Source organism: Ahaetulla prasina, chromosome 17, assembly GCF_028640845.1.
Source record: "Ahaetulla prasina isolate Xishuangbanna chromosome 17, ASM2864084v1, whole genome shotgun sequence".
Lineage (NCBI taxonomy): Eukaryota > Metazoa > Chordata > Lepidosauria > Squamata > Colubridae > Ahaetulla > Ahaetulla prasina.
This window is the reverse complement of record NC_080555.1, coordinates 2,226,887-2,243,460: the sequence shown is the minus strand read 5'-3', so window position 1 is coordinate 2,243,460 and position 16,574 is coordinate 2,226,887.

Genomic DNA, 16,574 nt, shown 5'->3' with positions numbered 1-16,574 from the left:
TGTGCAGTTTTTAATCTTCCAAGTCAGGGGTCTCCAAACATGGTTACTTTAATTCTGGTGGATTTTTTAACTCCCAGAATTCCTTGGCTGACTGAGGAACTCTGGGAGTTGAAGTCCACCTGTCTTAAAGTGGCCACGTTTGGAGTTGGCTGAGGAATTCTGGGAGTTGAAGTCCATCCATCTTAAAGGGACCAAGTTTGGTGCTGGCTGAGGAATTCTGGGAGTTGAAGTCCATCCACCTTAAAGGGACCAAGTTTGGTGCTGGCTGAGGAATTCTGGGAGTTGAAGTCCACCTGTCTTAAAGTGGCCACTTTTGGAGTTGGCTGAGGAATTCTGGGAGTTGAAGTCCATCCATCTTAAAGGAACCAAGTTTGGTGCTAGCTGAGGAATTCTGGGAGTTGAAGTCCACCTGTCTTAAAGTGACCATGTTTTGAGATCCATGTCCTGAACCATCCATGGATGCTCTTAAGATCCCATCTGGAAGTTGTGAAGTTTGAGCCCCCTAGATACTGGTTTAAGTGAGTTTTGCCCCGTTTCCCGACCTTCCCTGCCACCGTTCTTAAGCGAAACCCTTCAGTTGTTAAATGAGGAACACGGCGGTTAAGGGAACCGGGCTTCCTCATTGACTTGCCTGGTCAGAAGGTCGCAAAAGAGGATCCCATGACAGTCATCAAGATGAACCAATTGCCAGGCGCTTTAATTTTGATCATGTTGATCGTGGGAATGGTGCAAGGGTCATAAGTGTGAGGAGTGGTCATAATTGCGGTTGTAAGTCGACCTGTGTTTTGTAATCAAGCCCGACCCTATCTCTAGTGACCTTGAGAAAGTTTTGGTGAAACTTGGTTGGATGTTGCTGCCTCAGATCTGGCCAGTAGTCTACTCTACAGAACCATTGTGGTGCAATAGAATAGAATAGAATAAGGAGTAGAATAGAATAGAATAGAATAGAATAGAATAGAATAGAATAGAATAGAATAGAATAGAATAGAATGGGACCTTGGAGGTCTTCTAGTCCAACCCCTGCTCAGATAGGAGACCATATCCCATTACAGACAAATGGTTTTCCAATCTCTTCTTGAAAACCTTCAGTGGAGAAAAAAGGAAGGAAAGGAAGGAAGGAAGGAAGGAAAGGAAAGGAAAGGAAAGGAAGGAAGGAAGGAAGGGAAAGGAAAGGAAAGGAAAGGAAAGGAAAGGAGGAAGGAAGGAAGGAAGGAAGGGAAAGGAAAGGAAAGGAGGAAGGAAGGAAGGAAGGAAAGAAAGGAAAGGAAAGGAAAGGAAAGGAAAGGAAAGGAAAGGAGGAAGGAAGGAAGGAAGGGAAAGGAAAGGAAAGGAAAGGAAGGAAGGAAGGAAAGAAAGGAAAGGAAAGGAAAGGAAAGGAAAGGAAAGGAAAGGAAAGGAAAGGAAGGAAGGAAGGAAAAAAATAGTAGAATAGACTTGAAAGGGACCTTGGAGGTCTTCTAGTCCAGCCTCCTGCTCAAGCAGGAGAACCTCTCCCATTCCAGACAAGTGACAGTCTAGTCTCTTCTTCAAAACCTCCAGTGATGGAGCACCCACAACTTCTAGTGGCAAGCCGTTCCACTAGTTCATTGTCCCCACCGTTAGAGAGTTTCTCCTTCATTCCAGTTTGCTTCTCTCCTTGGTTCGTTTCCAACCACGGCTTCTTGTGTTCCCCTCCGCACTCACACCCAGCGGCCCCAATAGAAATTCAACTTCCCAAGGTCAGCTGATGCATGCATTTTAATAAGATTTTGCCAGGGGACAAGCAGAGCGCAGGGCAAGGCACCGGAAGGGGGAAAGGTAGGAGAAGGCGATGACATGATCAAGGAGCAAGAGACCAGGTTTTCTTGGAAGTTCTCCGGATAGTTTTGGCTGCCGAGTTCTCCAACCACGCGGTCCTTCGGTGGTTGGGTTGGCCTTCGAGAAGCCAACTAAATAAGCCACCCCAGAGTTGCGTGGACGCTCAAGGCATCAATTCCCAGGGTCTCGTTTTCTTGGTGGGCTTCCGTGTTGGTTGAGGTTGGAAGATCTCAAGAGGTGGTCCTTCTCTTTCTCTGTCCCCCTTCCGGATGTTGCTTCAACAGCTTCTTAACAGTATTTTGGGTTTTGATCCTGCTACCTGGGGTAGCATTGCCAGGAACTGGGGTAGCATTGCCAGGAACTGGGGTAGCATTGCTGGGGAGGGTACCAGTACCGCTGGGGAGGATACCAGCACAGCTGGAGAGGGTAATAGCACTGCTGAGGTCGGGGCAGGCACTGCTGAGGAGGGTAATAACACTGCTGGGGAACGTACCAGCGCTGCTGAGGTATGGGCTGGCACTGCAGACTTGAGGGCCAGCACTGGAAGGACATCCTGGTGGAGTTCAAGGAACCTGGGAAAGAGATGAAAAGAAGAATCAATTGAAGTTGTTTCAATCCTCAGAAAGCTTATTTAGGTATTTGCTCCCTTTCAGCCTGCTTTCCCGCTTCCCTTGGTGGTAGATTGCTCCTGAACCTGGAGGTTCCGCTCCAGCTCCACCTCACTGGTGGAGATGACAGTTATCAAAATCAGACAAGAGAGCTTGCCGTGCCCCCCCCAAAACCAAGTTTCCATCCTAATAATAATAATAATAATAATAATAATAATAATAATAATAATAATAATAATAATAATAATAATAATAATAATACGCAATCCTAAATGCTTGGGAAGTGTTCGACTAGTGATCTGTGATACGAAATCCAGCATAGTTATCTTGTTTGCTGTGTATACTGTCATTTTGTGTAAAGAACAACAACAACAACAACAACAACAACAACAACAACAACAACAACAACAACAACATAAATGCAAGGATAAGAAATATGGCTACCTTCTCCTGGCAGGGAAATTCTGGGAATCGAAGTCCACACATCTTAAAGCAACTTATTTGAATGCCTGGCTGGAAAGGATTGTAGGCCTGCTGGCATTGCAAATATTAAAATTTGTTCTGATCGGTTTCATTTCATTGGAGGATTTTTAATCTCCTCCCTGTATTGGTCACTCCATTGCTGGATTCCTTTGGGGGGAAGAAACCCAATGATTACACAGCTGGAATTGCAACCTTCCAGAATAGCAAGCAGCTAAACTGGATTTGAAACGATCTCAGCCAGGAAGCTAAAGTGGGTTTATTTGGTTTTTGTTGGTTTTTCTGCAAATCGATGAGGCTCAATCAATCTGAGGCAAAATATAAAATGCCAGTGTGTTCCCTAACCAAGTTAAGCCAAGTTATTTATTCTTATTACTATAATTTAGGCGAGGCCAATCACCAGCTCCTAAATTCATAAACCTGGATTAAACAATCTATTCCCAAGCAGGATGATCTTTGCAAATTCTTTGTGGTTTCTCCCAATGTGTAAATCTATATATATCTAAAAGTGAAAACCATTCACGCCGCAATCATGAGATCTCCAGAACTCTAAAGCTTACAAACTTGAAATTTGGCATGTATGCTTCTCTTGGCTTCTAGATGCTCACTAAGAAAGGATTTTTCAAAATGACCATCAGATCATTAGTATTTCTTAAATTATTATTAGCACGCGCTGATGCTAATTAGTTAGACATTCGACTCCCCCTCCCTACCTGAAAATAACTCTGGAGAGAAGGGGACAGGATAGGAGAGGCCTCTGTGGGGCAAGCCAGAGGGACAGAAGGGGAGACGAGAGGCCGGTGGTAACTAATCATTAATTTTCAAGCTGTAAGTGTCAATTTATCAAGCCCAATCACATAGTTTCATAGGTATTCAGCTAGTCTAGAAATAATCACCAAAGACTATTGTTTTGGGACACAACGGGAAAACACCCGTTCAATTCAAAGCACCTGCCAATAGCCCAATTCTTTTTAAAACCGACTTTCCTTCTTTGAAGATTGCTCGAAATAAATCAGAATTTAAGCTTAGGCTCAACTTAAAATCTTCAGTTTTTAAGGTCCATTGAAGCACCCGCTAAAAATTAAAATAGCGGCCTTAAATTCAAGCACGCTTGAATAACTCAGTTTGTTCTTTAAAAACTGGGTTTCCATCTTCTTCCATGATTGCCGCTTCCATCCGAATTCAAACTGAAATAAATCTGAATTTTCAATTTAGGCGTCAAGTTAAAACCTTCAGTTTTTTAAGATGCACTGAAACAGCCACTAATGATTAAAACAGCTGCCTTCCATTCAAGCACCCTTTGATAACTCGGGATTGTTGGTTTTTTTCCCCCTTCCTTCCACCAAGATTGTAAACTTCATCTGAATTCAAGCTGATATAAATCTGAATTTCAGCTTTGCTGTCCTTTCGATGCTCAGCCAGGCTGGCGGAAGCAACCCGAACTTACTCACCGTCTCGGAGATACGATCTGAGTCTTCAGTAGCTGGGAGAGTGAAGTGAACTGAGGAAGCAGAAAAGTCCTGGAGAATTTATAAAGCAGCCGCTGAATATTCTGTTGGCATCGAGTTCTTCCTTATTCGATGTTTATTTGGCCGTTTATGGCATTACTCAGGGCCACTTGGCTGCACCATCATTGGGTTAATTATTTGCTATTCATCTAGAGATCATGGCCATGTTTCCTTATCAGAGCTGGGTTTTTTAATTTTTTTTTAAATTTTCTTTTAATACAAACATTCTATCATTCCTTAATGATGTATCGTCTGGGTACAATTTTTTTTTTTGGTCATAACAATTAAAGCTTACCACCATCTTCCTTATTTATATCTACTCTTATTTTAATACTAATACTTAATACTTAACATATCTATTCTTATAACATTTCTCTTCTTAACTTATTTAACTTTACTATACATTACTTTCATATTTATTCTCTAACCATGGATAAAATAAATCCTATAATAATCAGATTCTTCCCTTCCTTTAATTTCAAGTGTTAATCTATTCATTTCTGCACATTCCAATATTTTCTTAATCACGTTTTCATCTGCAGGAATCTTTTCGCCTTTCCAATTTCGTGCAAATACAATTCTAGCCACAGTTATTACATGAATAATCGAATATACATTTTCTTTACTATAATTTCCTAGTAAAATCCCCAACAAGGATATCTCAGGTTTAAAATCAATAGGCTGCTGCGTCATCTTCTCCAACCACATACAAATTCTTGCCCGGTATTTTTTTGCTTCTACACATATCCACCACATATTACTATTATTATTATTTATTATATTTGTATACCGCCCATCTCCCGAAGGACTCAGGGTGGTTCACAGCCAATAAAACAACAGAAAACATATAATACATATAAAACAGCAAAAAAGAATAGAAAATTAATTCAACTGATGGCCTAAAACTTTTAAATACAAATTTAAAACCCTGTTTAAAACCCCTGATTTAAAACCCCAATTTAAAACTACATTCAAGCTAGTCCTGCTCTTCGAAACAGCAACGTTTTCAGCTCGCGGTGGAAGGACCTGAGATCGGGGAGTTGACGAAGGCCCAGAGGGAGCTTGTTCCAGAGGGTAGGAGCCCCCACAGAGAAGGCCCTCCCCCTGGAGGTCGCCAGCCGACATTGTTTAGCTGACGGTATCCGGAGGAGGCCCTCTCTGTGAGAGCGCACTGGTCGGTGAGAGGCTAATGGTGGCAGTAGGCGGTCCTGTAAATATCCCGGCCCTAGGCCATGGAGCGTTTTAAAGGTGATAACAAGTACCTTGAAGTGAACCCGGAAGACCACCGGGAGCCAGTGCAGACTATGCAGGAGGGGTGTTACACGGGAGCCACAAGGTGCTCCTTCTATCACCCGCGCAGCCGCATTTTGGACCAGTTGGAGTCTCCGGGTACCCTTCAAGGGGAGCCCCATGTAGAGAGCATTACAGTAGTCCAGGCGGGATGTAACAAGGGCATGAGCGACCGTGCATAAGGAAGCCCGATCCAGAAAGGGGCGTAACTGGCGTATCAGGCGAACCTGATGAAAAGCTCCCCTGGCGACGGCCGTCATATGATCTTCTAAAGACAGCCGCGCATCCAGGAGGACGCCCAGATTGCGAGCCCTTTCCGTGGGGGCCAATAGCTCGCCCCCAATGGTCAGTGATGGAATTAGCTGACTGTACCGGGCCGCCGGCATCCACAGCCACTCGGTCTTGGTTGGATTGAGTCTGAGTCTGTTCCTCCCCATCCAGACCCGTACGGCCTCCAGGCACTGGGACATCACTTCAATATGGTAATAAAAATCCCAGTTTCTGATGGCATTTCCAATATTCAATTGGTTTATCTTTAAACATTTTTGCCAGTCTTCCAAGTGACAGATGCCATCTATAAAACCTCTTATACAGATTCTCCTTGTATGCAGTTGACATCGTCAATTTATAATTTCTATCCCATAATTGCTGCCATTTATCTAACTCTGTCGTCTATCCAATTCCCCCCCCACACTATCATTCTTTCTTTAACTTGTTCTTCTAGTTTAATACTCAATAAATAACTATACAATTTTCTTATCACTCCCTTATCTGTTCCTGTTAATATCTAATTCTGTCAATTCCATATAAAAACCATATAATTTTGCAACTTTTTCATATCTAGATTGTATTTGCAGTTGTATATCTTTATCATGTTGGAGGAGGTATGGCATTTCTGGAGTCCGTCTGCTCAGAAAGAGGAAAAGAAAATGGAAATAATAAGAATGTGGGGAGTCCTTCACTTATGACAGGTCACTTAGTGAGGGTTTGACGTTAGCATCAGCTGCTGGGCTCCCCATTTAAATTTTGGTTTACTGGGAGGTTTTTCTAGGGGTCAGGCCAAGCTTCTGTTATTGTTGACTCTGCTTATCGGAATCTGGTTACAAGGGATGCAAATGGGAATCACAGAACTTCAGGATGCTGCGGTGGTCATACATACGAGGACCGGCCATAAAGCGGCATCTGTCAGGTGCAAAGAATCAGGATCATAAATTGCAGTTTAACATGTATTGCTTAAGCCTATGCACAAGAATCTAAATTGGCACCATATAAGGGACAAGGGAATTCCAAAGACTTGGGCCATTTGTGACAACGTAACGATTCTATACTGATAACCTGCTTAACTCCACCTGCATCCAGCTCTGCTTGCATTTACCACATCGTAACTTTGAACAGCCACTAAACAGGGGTTGTTCAGCAAAGTCCATCTGTACATATATGTAAATATAAAGATAATCCTCCTAGATAATGTTTGCTTACAGCTCAAACTGTAAACTCAATCTATGAATTCTTATCAACGGTCATCAATAAGGTGGACTGCCTGAAAGAATCTTTTGCAAAGTTTATTAAGAACCACCCAAATACTGCAGAAGGACTTGGGAGGACAACCACGGATTGATTATGGGATGGCTAATTCAGAAAATGAAACTGGAGAAGACCTTTGTCTTCCTTCCAAAAAGAAAACAACCAGGCTCCGGATGGCATGAGAAAAACAGGAATAAGATTGATATGGAATCGGATTGATGCCAGGAACGTATGTTTGACAAATACCAGATACTTTACAGAGGCCTAATAGCATATGTGTGTTACAGGAAGTTAGTTACAGGTGTCATAAACATATCCCAATAAAAAAATCAAAGATGAAACCACAGGTAAGAAATCTTACTTTAAGATTCAGAGGTTTGTTTCAGAGGAAGTTTGGAACATTGGTAAACTTTTGCTCTGCATTTTTTCTTCTCTTCAACTGCATTGTACGTGTACCATGTCCTATTATCCTCTGATTAAAATGTACAACATTCTCATGTAACAGAAGCACTGATATATATCAGGACACTGATATTATTTGAGTTAGGTTCTCCATAACGTTACTTATAATGGTGTTAATCATTTCTGCCCACATCCTCCAAACCAAGGGTGTAATATATTCAATACACTCAGTGGAAAGGCAGTGGTAAGTTTTTGAAAGGAAAAGAAAGGAGCAAGGTTTTTTTTAAAGCCTAGGTTCCTTCAGTCTTATTTTACACAAGTTGGATTTGCGGCTGCTGTTTATTTTTCCCTCTAACTTTACCCAAATACCACCCTCCACAAACACACAGACAATACTTCCTGGTTGAATGAGTCATATTCATAACGAAGTCTAGTTGTACAGTTCACAATGGAATAGGTTTCCTGAGAAAGATTGTGGGCTCGCAGTTTGCAAATAAACTTGAAAGCAGTTAAATCTTCGGTCTCTACAGATTTTACACTGAGAGTTCCAGAAGTCTGGCAAAAGTTTGCATGCTGGCAACTAGAAAGTCTTTCCCATCGACATAACCATTCTAGCCCCCAAGAGTAAGCGAGCAGAGGAAGGGAGATGAGAAAGAGGCAACCCACATTAACTATGTGAATAATGAATGTAATTCTAGATCACAGGCCAACGAAACAAGGCCTTCCTTGTAGTCAGGCTCAGGCACTCGTGGTCTCATTGATGCTGTTGTGACCCAGGCCCAAGCAGGTAGAAGGAAACTCAGTCAGGGTAAAAACAAACAAACTTTATTAGAACAGCTGAGAATTAATTCATTCTCAGCGCAGTCCAACTAAATTAAAGCAAATTCCTCCCAACACAATTCCTCAGTCTTATCACCAACCTTGGTCTAATTAGGCAAACTGCCAAAGGCCTTTCTGGGCAAAAGTTCAAAAGACAACGATACAAAATAAATGCAACAAGACAAAGCTATCAATGTTGTTTTCCAGCAAAGAGCCCAAATGCCGTTGCTGGTCTTTTAAGCCTTATAGGAGGGGCCAATCATCTCCTGGCCTTACTCCTGAGTTGTCCTCTCTGCTTGAGCTGCTCTTGCCTTCTGGCAGCTCTTCTCATGCGTGTATTAGGAACAGGCTCCTCCTGTTCCTCTGCCTCACTACTGTCAGCCTCTGGAGGCTCCGGGGTCTGCACTTCACTTCCGGGTGGCTCTGTCCCCACCTCTGCCTCCGAGGAGCCCTCATCCAGGTCTTCCCCAGCTTCCAGGACTGGCCCACGTTCTTCCTCAGCTTCATCATTGTCTGACTCTGTCGCCAGCTCCACAGGCTGCTGGCGGACCACAACAAATGCTCAGCATCTCATTCATACACCCATCAGACCTCACTTGCACTCTAACGGCAACACATTCACGCAAACCAAACTGGGTCTGAGTGTATCGTTATTAGTATTTGCTTCCGATCTAAGGGCAGGAACTGCACATGGGGTTTCCGTGCTTCTTCTTCTTCTTTTTCCCCCCCCCCATCTCGGTTTCTTTTCCTCCACTAAGGCAGCCCAGGGAAACAGAAGGGAATTAAAGCCCGCCAACACAGGAGTCCTTATGTATGGAAAAGATCCATTCCTTCCCGAAGAAAAATTAAGGAGAAAGATGGGCCGCCTTGGCAAGAGAGCCAACCCTTATCTACGGGAAAGGTAGCGGGCGCAGGAAGTAAAACAACGCACCCTTCCAGCAAACGAGCTGACCCTTATCTATAGGAAAAAGGGGCGGCGTGGCAGGAAGTAATTAAGTTGGGATATAGACTTGCCAGGTCAGAAGGACGCAAAAGGGGATCCCATGACAGTCATCAAGATGAACCAACTGCCAGGCACCTGAATTTTGATCATGTGATCGTAGGAATGGTGCAACGGTCATAAGTGTGAGATTTGGTCATAATTGCGGTCGTAAGTTGACCTGTGCTTTGTAATCAAGCCCGACCCTATCTCTAGTGACCTTGAGAAAGTCTTGGTGAAACTTGGTTGGATGTTGCTGTCTCAGATCTGGCCAGTAGTCTACTCTGCAGGCTCATTGTGGTGAAATAGAACAGAACAGAACAGAACAGAACAGAACAGAATAGAATAGAATAGAATAGAATAGAATAGAATAGAATAGAATAAGGAATAGAGTAGAGTCAAATAGAATGGGACCTCGGAGGTCTTCTAATCTAGCCCCCTGGTCAGATAGGAGACCATATTCCATTACAGAAAAATGGTTTTCCAATCTCTTCTTGAAAACTTCCAGTGATGAAGAAGAAAGGAAGGAAGGAAGGAAGGAAGGAAGGAAGGAAGGAAGGAAGGAAAGGAAAGGAAAGGAAAGGAGGAAGGAAGGAAGGAAAGAAAGGAAAGGAAAGGAAGGAAGGAAGGAAGGAAGGAAGGAAGGAAGGAAGGAAAGGAAAGGAAAGGAGGAAGGAAGGAAGGAAAGAAAGGAAAGGAAAGGAAGGAAGGAAGGAAGGAAGGAAGGAAGGAAGGAAGGAAGGAAGGAAGGAAGGAAGGAAGGAAGGTGTAGAATAGACCTTGAAGGGGACCTTGGAGGTCTTCTAGTCCAACCCCCTGCTCAAGCAGGAGAACCTCTCCCATTCCAGACAAGTGACAGTCTAGTCTCTTCTTCAAAACCTCTAGTGATGGAGCACCCACAACTTCTAGTGGCAAGCCGTTCCACTGGTTCATTGTCCCCACTGTTAGAGAGTTTCTCCTTCATTCCAGTTTGCTTCTCTCCTTGGTTCGTTTCCAACCACGGCTTCTTGTGTTCCCCTCCGCACTCACACCCAGCGGCCCCAATAGAAATTCAACTTCCCAAGGTCAGCTGATGCATGCATTTTAATGAGATTTTGCCAGGGGACAAGCAGAGCGCAGGGCAAGGCACCAGAAGGGGGAAAGGTAGGAGAAGGCGATGACATGATCAAGGAGCAAGAGACCAGGTTTTCTTGGAAGTTCTCAGGATGGTTCTGGCTGCCGAGTTCTCCAACCACGCGGTCCTTCGGTGGTTGGGTTGGCCTTCGAGAAGCCAACTAAATAAGCCACCCCAGAGTTGCGTGGACGCTCAAGGCATCAATTCCCAGGGGTCTCATTTTCTTGGTGGGCTTCCGTGTTGGTTGAGGTTGGAAGATCTCAAGAGGTGGTCCTTCTCTTTCTCCGTCCCCCTTCCGGATGTTGCTTCAACAGCTTCTTAACAGCATTTTGGATTTTGATCTTGCTGCTTGGGGCAGCACTTCTGGGGCGGGGGGCACTTTTGTTGGGGCGGGGGGCAGCACTTCTGGGGTGGGGGGCAGCACTTCTGGGGCGGGGGGCAGCACTGCTGAGGCGGGGGGCAGCACTGCTGAGGTGGGGGGGTGGTCTTCTTGCACTGGGGAGGGATGGGGCAGGGTTGCTTGCACTGCTGACTCTGGTAGGACATCCTGGAGGGACTTCAAGGAACCTGGGAAAGAGACGAAAAGAAGAATCAACTGAAGGTGTTTCAATCCTCAGAAAGCTTATTTAGATATTTGCTCCCTTTCAGCCTGCTTTCCTGCTTCCCTTGGTGGTAGACTGCTCCTGAACCTGGAGGTTCCGCTCCACCTCCACCACCTCACTGGTGAAGATGACAGTTATCAAAATCGGACAAGAGAGCTTGCTGTGCCCCCCAAAACCAAGTTTCCATCCTTTTATTATAATAATAGTAATAATAGAATAGAATAGAATTTTATTGGCCAAGTGTGATTGGACACACAAGGAATTTGTCTTGGTGCATATGCTCTCAGCGTACATAAAAGAAAAGATACGTTCATCAAGGTACAACATTTACAACAAATATTACAAATAGTAATAACAACAGCAACAACAGCAGCAGCAGCAACAACAACAACATAAATTCAAGGATAAGAAATACGGCCACCTTCTCCTGGCAGGGAAATTCTGGGAATCGAAATCCACACATCTTAAAGTGATTTTACTCGAATGCCTGGCTGGAAAGGATGGCAGGCCAGCCGGCATTGCAAATATTAAAATTTGTTCCAATCGGTATCATTTCATCGTAGAACTTTTAATTTCAATCCCTGGATTGGTCAATCCGCCGCTGGAATCCAACCGTTGCGCAGCCAGAATTGCAAACTTCCAGAATGGCAAGCAGCTAAACTGGATTTGAAACGATCTCAGTCAGGAAGCTAAAGTGGGTTTATTTGGTTTTCGTGTGGTTTTCGTTGCAAATCGATGGGGCTCAATCAATCCGAGGCAAAATGTAACATGCCAGTGTGTTTCCCTAACCAAGTTAAGCCAAGTTATTTATTCTTATTACTATAACTCAGGTGAGGCCAATCACCAGCTGCTAAAATTCATAAACCCGAATTAAACAATCTGTTCCCAGGCAGGATGATTTTTTGCCTAATCAACCCGAACCATCATTGTTAATCGAATTAACCCAAATCACCCTCATTAATTAATTCTAGTCATCCACACACCCTCAGTAAATCAAACCAATTCTGCATTGCAGTTTGTAGAAATAATCGCCAAAGACTTAAAAAAGAGCTTTGAAAGATGTTTGCGTCAGAGTTTTTACTTGGAGTTGGGTTTTGTTTTTTTCCTGGAATGCTGACACATCCATTCCCTTCGAGCACCTGTCAATAACCCAATTCTTTTTAAAATTGAGTTTCCTTCTTTGAAGATCACAACCTTCATTTGGGCTCGAAATAAATCTGAATTTAAGGTTAGGCTTAAGTTAAAATCTTCGCTTTTTAAGGTGCATGGAAGCACCCGCTAAATATTAAAACAGCCGCATTCAATTCAAGCACCCTTCAATAACTCAGTTTGTGTTTAAAAAAACTGCATTTCCTACTTCGTCTAAGATTGCAACTGAGTTCAAACTGAAATAAATCTGAATTTAAATTTAGGCGTAAGTCAAAGTCTTCAGTTTTAAAGCAACCGCTAAAAATTAAAATAGCGGCATTCAATTCAAGCCGGTTTAAACTCGGTTTGTGTTTTTTTAAAAAACAACAACAACAAACTGGGTTTCCTTTTTTGTCCAAGATTGCAACTGAGTTCAAACCTGAAATAAACCTGAATTTAAGCTTAGACTTAAGTTCCGATTTTAAGGTGCATCAAAACAGCCGCTAACGATTAAAACAGCTGCATTCAATTCAAGCACCCTGAGATAACTCAAGTTTTTTTTTTTAAAAAAAAACTGGCTTTCTTCCTTCCTCCATGATTGCAGCCTTCATCCAAGTTCAGTCTGAAATAAATCTGAATTTAAGTTTAGGCGTTAAGTTAAAACCTTCCGTTTTTAAGGTGCATCACAGCAGCGATGAAAACAGACGCCTTCCATTCAGTAACTCAGAGTTTTGTTGTAGTTGTTGTTTTTTGCTTCCTTCCAACAAGATTGCACACTTCATCCGAATTCAAGCCGAAAGAAATCTGAATTTCAGCTTTGCCGTCCTTTCGATGCTCAGCCAGACTGGCGGAAGCAACCCGAACTTACTCACCGTCTCGGAGATACGATCTGAGTCTTCAGTAGCTGGGAAAGCGAAGTGAACTGAGGAAGCAGAAAAGTCCTGGAGAATTTATAAAGCGGCCGCTGAATACTCCGTTGGCATTGAGTTCCTCCTTATTAGATGCCAGGGGGAAGGAAAGAAACACCCTTTACGAATGCGAAACTACCCCTTTTGCAATGCTAAACCTGTTTATGTGGCCGTGCTGGCATTACTCAGAGCCGCCTGGCTGCACCATCATTGGGAAGGGGGTTAATTATTTGCTATTCACCCCGAGATAATGGCCTCGTTTCCTTATCAGATCTGGGTTGATTTCCTCCTTCCGGAGGAGGTATGGCATTTGTGGAGTCCGTCTGCTCGGAAAGAGGAAATGAAAATGGAAATAATAAGCCTGCGGGGAGTCCTTGACTTACGACAGGTTGCTTAGTGAGGGTTTGACGTTAGCATCCGCCCCTCTGTGGCTCCTAATGAAATTGGTTTAATGAGAGGTTTTTCTAAAGGTCAGGCCAAGTTTCTGCTACTGCTGATTCTGCTTATCGGAATCTGGTTGCAAAGGATGTAAATGGGAGTCACAGGACGGCAGGATGCTGCGGCGGTCGTACGTGTGAGGACCGGCCATAAAGCGGCATCTGTCGGATGCAGAGAAAAAGGATCATATGTTAAGCTGCAGTTTAACATGTATTGCTTAAGCCTATGCACAAGAATCTAAATTGGCACCAGATAAGGGTCACGCGAATTCCAAAGAGTTGACTTGGGCCATTTGTGGCAATGTAATGATTCTAAATTGATAACCTGCTTAACTCCACCCGCACCCAGCTCTGCCTGCACTTATCCTACAGCATCGTAACTTCCAACAGCCACTAAACAGGGGTTGTTTGTTCAGCAAAGTCTATCTGTATGTACATACATACATACATACATACATACATACATACATACATACATACATACACACACACACACACAGAGATAAATAAAGATAATCCTCCTTTTGGGACCGGCAGGTTGGTAGTTCAGCAAAGCAGTTGCTAAGTTGGATCTTTGGATCCATAGCAGAATTGGCTTATAATGTCCACCATCCCTCCCTCCCTCCCTCCCTCCCTCCCTCCCTCCCTCCCTCCATCCTTCTCTCCCTCCCTCTCTCTCTCTCTCTCTCTCATTTTCTACCTCTCTTTTTATCATTCTATCTTTATCTACTATGTTTTCTCCAAAATAAGACCCTGTCTTATATTTTTTTTGAACCCCAAAATAAGCACTTGGCCTTATTTTCAGGGAGGTCTTATTTTTGGGGAAACATGGTATCTCTCCCTCCCTCCCTCTCTCATTATCTCTGTCTCTCTATCTGTCATCTCTCTATAGCCTCTCTCTATCTATATGTATCTCTCTCTCTCTCTCTCTCTCTCTCTTCTATCTATCATTATCTATCTGTCATCTCTCTATAGCCTCTCTCTCTATGTATACATCTATCTATCTATCTATCTATCTATCTATCTATCTATCTATCTATCTATCTATCTATCTATCTATCTCCCTATTTACAGTCTCTCTCTCTCTTTGTCTTCATCTCTGTCTTTCTCTCTTTCCGTTAATAATGAAAATAGCTACCATTTTAAGCCTTTCTCGCCCTCTTCGCAGAGCCAGGCCTTCCCACGGGGCTCCTAAGGGGATTGTGTGGGTTGTTTCAAAACAAAGATCGAGGCCCAGGCAGAAAACCAGGAGGCAGATGGGATCCTCAGATTATCTTTTTAAACGATAAGTAGATCACGGTAAGGAAACGCGATGTAAATATGGAAATTGTCAGCCAGACAGATTCCTGCTGTTTTCAATATCGGCGGTCAGGTGAGGATGAGCCAACCTCGTTCAACGTCTCCTAAGACGGTTAAATCGCTTGCCACATCTGAATGGCGATGACAACATCCTATGATTAAGATTAGGAGCTGTGGCTCATCGTTTTTGACAACTGTTCCAGCGTTGTATTTTGGTCTACACCAAAAGAGGAACTCAAAAGTCACTTAAAGAAAAATGGGAATTAAATGGTTCCTGATGTTTTCTTTATTATTAAATTCATTATTTATTTATTATTAAAATTACTATTTATTTAGTGTTATACATTTATTATTATTTATTATTTTCTTTATTAATGTTTTCTTTTGAGGGACGAGGTAGCTCAGTGGCTAAGACACTGAGCTTGTCAATCGAAAGGTCACCAGTTCAGCGGTTCGAATCCTTAGTGCCGCGTAACGGGGTGAGCTCCCGTGACTTGTCCCAGCTTCTGCCAACCTAGCAGTTTGAAAGCAGGTAAAAAATGCAAGTAGAAAAATAGGGACTACCTTTGGTGGGAAGGGAAGAGCATTCCGTGCGCCTTTGGCGTTGAGTCATGCCAGCCACATGACCACGGAGACGTCTTCGGACAGCGCTGGCTCTTCAGCTTTGAACCGGAGATGAGCACGCCCCCTTGAGTTGGGAATGACTAGCACAGATGTGCGAAGGGAAGTTTTACTTTTTATCTTTAATGTTTTCTTTGTCAGAGGTAAGTAGTCCTTACTTAAGGGCAGCCAACTCCACAAAATAGTTTCAAATGCCTTGTTCATTAGAGGCAGGTCATCCTCACTTAGTGACAGGCAGCTCCATTGCTAAGCGCTGGGGTTGCTAAGTGAAACACCAAGTGGGACTTGATAGACCGACATCCTCAGTCCTTCTTTGGTTGCTAAGCGAAGCCTGCGGTCGCTAAACAAAGCATCCCGTGACCTCGATGGGCTTACGACCTCACTTTGCCCTTGGTTGCTAAACGAAGCGCTGCGGTCATTAAGCAAGACATCCCGTGATCGCAAGGGATGATTTTATTCCTACCTCCTCAGTTAATCCTTGTTGTAACAAGCTGGTTGTGAAACACACGTAGGGCGATCACATTAACCGTGGGACAACTGTGTTGGTTGTGAATGCACACCGATTGCCAAGCTGGTGACTTGTCGGTGGTGTGATTGCAGGTCATTGTGATGGCACACCCCCGTTGTGAAATTCTCAAAGGGTGATTACTATGAGGTCATAAACACAAGGATTGATTTGATAGTCACTTTTTCCCACGAACCGTTGTAACTTCCAACAGTCATTCAACGAGGCCGTCGGTCAACGAGGACCTATTTCCTGCTCGTCCACTATGCCTTGTGCATCAACGCTTTTTTGCTTTGAAGTTCGTTCGGGGTGAGGTGGGGGCACCAACCCAGAACACAAAGGGGTTGCCAAATGGTTGATTTCTTCCTTCAGGAGATTCAACAAACCGTGGTTTGTTGGTGAGGCTAGCATCAGGAACCAGCACTTTGGGCCACGTCGCATTGCAAAGATGCGTTCCTTTTTTTTTTTTTCCCTTTCTCATCGCCAGGGTGAAAAAGTCATGTGTCATGGGAGATTAATAGCCCGGGATGTGATGAGGCAGAATTTGTCTGTC